The sequence below is a fragment of the Blennius ocellaris genome (assembly GCF_963422515.1).
Source record: "Blennius ocellaris genome assembly, chromosome: 2".
In the NCBI taxonomy this organism is placed as follows: domain Eukaryota; kingdom Metazoa; phylum Chordata; class Actinopteri; order Blenniiformes; family Blenniidae; genus Blennius; species Blennius ocellaris.
In genome coordinates, this window is record NC_137651.1 from 15541429 (window position 1) to 15548885 (window position 7457).

The following is a 7457-nucleotide window of genomic DNA, read 5'->3' on the forward strand; positions in this document are numbered from 1 at the left end:
CTGGATGGAACCGTTTGGAATCTGTGAGTCTTTGTAGGGATTGGATAAAGCCCACATTAGTATGCGAGAGCAAAGCAGTGGCATTCATTAGTACGCAATTGTTATTAGAGGGGAATTGTATTCATCGTCACTCACTCAAGGAGTTATGATGCAAGACATAAATTGCTCAAATGCACTGCCTGCTTACAAACAACTTTTCCTGGTTATGATGGTTAAATATTTATAAGAAAGCTTTTTTTTTCTCTCAAATTTCAGGCCAGGTTAAAAACAAACAAACAAACAAACAACAACAACAACGACAAAACAATATCTTGTACTATTAGACATAATGCTGTGCTGTAAACTGTTGAATATCAATTGAACGACTGAAGATGAACAAGCTAAGTTTTTTTCTGTTTAGTGTAGTTTAACTCTTTCATCAATCTCTTCTTTTAATTAAGAATCTTGTTTAGTTTGCAACACATAATGATGCAACAAATAAATGTCAATGCAATGAATGAAGCATTATTAATACATTAATATAATCCCACTACATTTGGCAGTCGCTAATAGTAACTAAAAGGCATGAAGTAATTATTATTAACAGTGATGAATATATATGACCAAAAAGTAACAAAGAAAAAAGTAGAGAAGCGGTTCCAACTTCTCTTCTTGTTATCAAATTGATTTTGGCATCTTGAAATGGTGCCAACTGGCTGGATTGAGATGATCTGTCAAACGAAACACAACACAGTCGTCACATCACACATGTTCAGCTCAGTGACGGGACAAAACTGCATCCAGAGGTTTCAACATAGAATGGGTTTTTAAATAGTTTTAATAAAAGTGTCATTTGTGATCCACAGTGGGGAAAAAAAAAAAAAAAGATTTAGCTGATTCTCAGAATTTCTACCAGAAATACTACAATATATTTGTTTATTTGAGGAAATGTCTACATGACTCCAATTCTAGTATCACTCATTTTCTGCTGAAAAATTACATCCCCCTGTCAGTGCCACTGCACAGAGAAACTATCAGCCCACCGCCCACTCACGATTTACCAGATTTCACAACAGATGAATCCTCCGACTGGATTCAGAGCTCTGCAGACAAACATATATCTTTATATAAAAACACACACACGCACGCACGCACGCACGCACGCACGCACGCACGCACGCACGCACGCACACACGCACACACACACACACACACGCCATAAAAAAGTGGTGGAACTTGTGTTGCAACAGTACAGACATAAACTTCAAAAAAGGCTACACAGGAACCAATTATGCAGTTTAAAGAATGAAAAAAGTTCTGAAAGAAGACAGAAACATAGGATATTCAAACTCAGCAAGAGAAAAATAACAGTGTTGATTTCGGAATAAAGTAAAAAACTTTGTCAACCCCAAGGAAGACAAGATCTCCAGCAACGCTTTGTGTGGCATTTTGTTGGGATGTTGATGGTGCTCCTGCTGTGGAGAGGGTGAGGGGCGAAGCTCAGGATGAAACGCAGTTCGAACAATTACATAACTTTTCATGAAAAAAAAAAAAATGTGGATCAAAAGTGTGTAAAAAGTGGTTTTCAAACTCTCTCTATTCAGGGACTTTAGGTGGGGAAGAGCAGCAATAAAAGTCCTGGTTCAGGAGAATAATGTCCTCAGTATAAATAAATAAATAAATAAATAAATAAATAAATAAATAAATAAATAAATAAATAAATAAATAAATAAATAAATAAATAAATAAATAAATAAATAAATAAATATTAAAACAAAATGTATTGTATGTGTAATATAAGCATTCTGGTTTAGATCATCAATAAGTTGTTACAATAGTAATGTATTACCAGCATCATCTCAACTCGGTCTTGGGGTTGTGTTCAGTCTGCACACACACGCACGCACGCACGCACGCACGCACGCACGCACGCACGCACGCACGCACACATGCTTAGTTTGAATTTTTTTACAATTTATTTGGTGGTTTAACAGGATTTATTGGAACTTTTTACGGGTCAGTTTGGTTCAACGGGCGTTCTGTATGATACTCCTGCATTAGATTGAAGATGCACGTCTTGTGAACTGTCCAGCGAGGGCATTTCTTTAAATGGTGACTGCCACATGGATAGACTGCATAAGTAAATATGATGTAGTGTAATGCCCAGTGCCTCCAGATCAAAGCTCTCATAACGATACAGTAAGTGCCGCATGTGGGCCTCGTCTACTTCATATCAGTTCAATCCATCCCCCTGACCTCCTAATCTAATCAAAGGGCCAGTGGATGACAGGTGGTCTTTTCATCAGTGCTACTAACAGCTACACACAAAAACAACCCCACTGCGGCCAAACCAGCGGATAACAGATTTGCATTCTGCCTAAGAACATGATGAGTAGAGGCAAAGAATAACAATGGAGCTTATGCGCTTGAAGGTTGAGCAACGAGGGTAAACGAGGTGAAAAAAGCAAAACCAATTTGTACATTCAATGCTCATGAGGCTCCATTTGTTGGGATAAACATTCGCTTGGACTTTTTTTCTTTTAATATTCTGAGTATTGGGATGATAAACTGAAATTGTCTTGTTTGTTGTGAACTACATGAAAAAAAATATTAATGCTGAACCCTGGAATTTAGAGGGTTAGAGCAGTTTGGGTTTATTTGGTGGAAAGAAAGAAAGAAAGACAGAAAGAAGATCATTTTATTGTATTCCTGTGTACTGTGCCCTGACAACAGATCTTAGTGTGTACATTCTTGATCTCCAAAAAATAATACTAACTCAAAGGGTAATTGCGCTATTCATGGCCCAAAAAACTAAAGAAACATAGAAAAAAACAACTAAAACAATGACACTGTCTTTGTTACAATACTATTCTTACAGAGAAAGACAACAATGGTTACATGAAGCGATACAAAGCCTGGGAAAGGGCTCTTACACTGTTAAACCCACAGTGCACCCACAGGGGGCATAATCTTAAATGACTCTGGAGACGGAGAACTATTTTACTTTGGCTTTAAGAGCCTCTTCATATCAGCTACAACCATAATCCCCAGTCAAAAAGACATGCTGAAAAGAGAGTGAAAGTGAGCTAAAACAAAGTATAACATAAACTCTATGGTGCTGTATGTACTGTACATGGTACATCGTAACTTTATGGTATCTCCACAATACTGACTTATGATTCAAGTCAGCTCAAGGTCAGTCTGTCCTCAAGTGATAATTGATTTAATACAGTTTATGTGGGCTTCTTATGTATTCATAGCAAAAAGCAGCTATTGATAATGTGTGTGACAGATGTATTCCATGTGAGCATTTCAGCTCTGGGTATTGCTTATCCTGTGACATCCGCCGGCTGGAAGTCACTCACCACGCATGTTAAAACCTTGGAAATCGCCTTTAAAATTGGTCTCCTTGAGTATTCCACTGTGATCATCAATTCTTATCACATTGGGTTTGATAAGAAATCACACCTACCCTCTACACATACTGGACCGTTGGCAGAAATGGTGAATCCATGATGGAACAATATTACTCTTGTTTTCTGAACTAAATCATCAATAGAACATAAGAACAGACTGAGCATTTGATAGGTTTGAGTTTCTAGAAACACATATTTTTGAGTCAAGGCAAATTTATTTATGGAGCATCATTCAAACATAGGGACATTCATTGTGCATGTGGGTCATTGTCTATGTCTGTGATGATGCCCTGTGACGAACTGGTGAAACTGCCCTGTGTGGAACCTCTCAATGGCCTGAATCAGTTGTTTGTAAAGTGGATGGATGGATGGATGGATGGATGGACATGGTGGAACATGTGGTGATGAACCATCAGGACATTCAGGGAAGGGATACATGGAAAACACGCAGGGCTGCAGCCCTCCAGGATCTGCGTTTGAGACCTCTGCCCAAAAGGGCCTGTATGTTTGAATTTGAATTTGTGTGGTTGTCTCTGTTTACCCTCTGATGGACTTGACTTGACTTGACCTGAACCCTGACTTCTCCATTGGCTAGCTTGGGATTGACTCCAGCACCCCATGGCTCTGAACTGGATCAAATTATATAGAAGATGGATTGATCGATATTTGTATATATTTGTTGCATCAATCCATTTTTTGGGGGGGGTTCTTTTTTTTAAGACATTGTTGTAATATGAAAACCGAATTCCATTTTCACATCTGCGGTACATAAATTGTCATTATATTTTTCATGACCTTTAAAAAATTGGAAAATTAGCAACTAAAGACAGTCTGCTTGATGTGAGATAAAGGGAAGTGATGCTGCATTTATGAACATGGCCATTGATATTGCTACCATTTGTTGAGGACAAATGTACTCACATGCCAATAATAACTAACAAGGTCGCCCCAGGCAGTGCCTCCTTATGAAATCTAATTTCCCATCACACTACATGCTCTGTCCAGCCGTTATTTTGTTTCCTATTATTAATATTGCCAATGATTATTATATTGGAACCCTTGTTAAACTTCATGATTATAAACAGCAAGACAATTTCCTTGAAGTGGCACAAGGGAGGATTGTGATGTCGGCCTGTGAGCAGGAGCAAAAATAAGATGAAAATAACTTATTTGTCCCTGGAATAAGTACATATGGTAATTTACACAAATACCTATATTGTATTCATTGTTGTCAGACCCAGTTATTGGAGCTGTCTGAAACCATCAAATTGTATTCAGATGAATTCAACCACCGGGAAGTGGGACCTTTATCACCGATCAATTCAGCCAATTGTAAGAGCTACCTGGAGATCCTTGACTGGCATGATGGGCTTCTTCATGACTTCTTTGTGGAAATTAATTTCAAATCATTTGGGACACCTTCTTTCTTTCTTTTTTTTTTTTAACCCCTCTCCAGGCTCGAAAGCATACACCACCTTTCTTGTGAACACCTCTGAGAGCGCTTTAGATCTTGGCAAGATGACACCACACACTTCATTAGCAGAGAGAACAGCTTAAATGTCACAGGTTTAAATAAGACAGGCTCCACCTGTCACTCCCGGACCAGCTTGTAATCATTATAAACCTCTGATTTGAATACTGCAGATATAAAGGTGTGATAGCTTTGAGAGTCAACTTACATTAACCATGATGGAATCAGAATCACAATACTTTCATTACACCAGGGAGGAAATATTTAAATATAACTTCTTTAAATTATCCATGCTATAAGAAATAAAACATAGATTGAAAGTACAGATTTTACATAAAAATGTATTTAGGTCCACACATATAAAAGTTTCATGTGAGGTATATTGTAATTGTGGAACACTTTATCCATGACACTGGAACAATTTCAAAAAAAAGATTGAGCTTCACATTAGTCTAACTTTCACAACTTGAGATTATGCATGGTGGCAAATTGTTTATTGTTTTGATCCAGTTCTTACTCAAATCTGCATGTTAAAGCTGAAAGAGCACATCTTGTACTGCATAGCAGAGTAGCTGCTACTCACTGATTTAATTAGTTATATTTGGTCACAAACTGACCATTGAAACTTCAAGGCTTAAAATTGTTGTGAACAGATTGAGGAACTATTTAAAATTCAGAGTTAAGTGGGAAGGAATAAGCAAATGACAGAATATGAGTATACACAGTGGTTCACTGTGTAAAATTAATTTGCAAAATGGATGAAAAAATATCTGGATATGGATGGAACTGAGATTTGTTTTTCTGAATTTATAACAACACGGCAATTAGAAAAAGAGATGTTGAGGGATTTGAAGGTTCAACAATATACGACTGGTTTTATTTTTGGTCGTATCCATAAATAGCTTTGCCTCCAATCCATTTCTATTCCAGATAAAATGCAAAGTCTCATTCTCATACTCAAAAAGTGACACATTAAGATGATCGACAGGCGTTGTGTTTTTGAGCTAAATAGAAAGTGACATATCTGTTTATTTCTCTTGGGCCTGCATATCCACTATTCAGATGCAGCAAGGTCTGAAACACTGCTGTCTGTGGACACTTGTGTGTGTCCCACTCTGCATGTGTGTATTGTGTGTGCTGCCATCAATTTGTATTTTGAAATTAGCAAATCAACCAGTTGTCTTTCAAGGAAGGACACCCACTCAATCTTTGTCAGTCAGATGATTCCCCAGAGATGCTTCGTCTCCAGCCCTCATGCCGCAGACTCTCATTCTAATCAAGTCTCCAAAGTGGCAGCGCAGAGGCATAAGTGAATGGAATTAAACAGTATGGCAAGATGCTAGAAAGACGCTAGAAGTGTGGCGACATTTTATTTTATCCAGAGCACATTTAAACAAAGGGGAAATTGGGAGAAGAAAATAAAAAGAAAAAAAGCATGTTCACATTATTTTAATTTACATGTTGTCATGAGAATAATTATTTTACCTTTAAACACTTAAGATGATACTGTGATGACACTGAGGGTGACATCCATGTTTTGTGCCTTCTCAATACTAAATCTTTTTTGGGTTTTTTTTTTTTAACCAAAAGCATCCAACATGGTGGCATTCTTATAACTAATTTATCATGAGTAAGAACCTCCAACAGGATAAAGCCTGGAGTCGTTTTAAATACCTTCTGAATGCTCAGGATGAACCGACATTACTAGCTTTGCATTATGATGGTCTGTTGATCATGCAATATGCTTAAATCTTCATAAGCCTGTTTTGAAGTTAAGCAATAGTAATAATAAAAGAGGACACTTAACATAATTCTGTACACAAACACAAATACGCTGTTTTAGCGCCTGTCCTGTTGTGAAGTTCCGTGCATTCCCGTAGACATAATCATCTCACGTCTTGATTGCCGTGCATTCGATTTGACTAACATATTGGGAAGTGTGTAGGAGACACACCTGTGTCCAAGGTGTTGTTGTAACCCCAAACCTTAACCTTAACCCTATCCATAACCAGAGAGACTTTCATAACCAACCGAGGATCTCTTCAAAGAATAAGATGAGATGCATTTAGTATGGTGAAAAATGCAACCGCACTACAAGATGGCACTGATCCTTTCCTGTTTTATCGTTTCTCAATGTTTAAACCCTCTGGGGCCGATTGACGCTCTGGAGCGTCCTCGTCACATGACCGTTTGAAAAGGCAGTAGCGTCACAGCACAGCGTCATCTGGTCCAGTGTTTCAATCCGTGTCGAAAGTGCAGATATAAAACTACAAGCTCGTTTTTAAATTATGTTGATAGCCCAAATAAAAGCGGAGATATGAGGAAAACTGTGTCCGTGTTTTTCCGCGACGTTTTAGTGCGTCAGGTGCAGAAGACCGGTCAGGAGTGAAAGTGAAAGTAACGGAGCAGCAAAAAAAAACCAACACTTGTAATGTGCCAGTATACCTTTCACTCATTGGTTGAGAAGAAGAGCCCATGTCCAATCAAAAGTTTCCATAGTGGGAGGTGTCATTTTGTTTAGTTCACCCGTGAAAAAGTAAACAGAGAGACGGAGACAGCGAGAGTGAGTTGAGATTTATATCAGAGAAAAA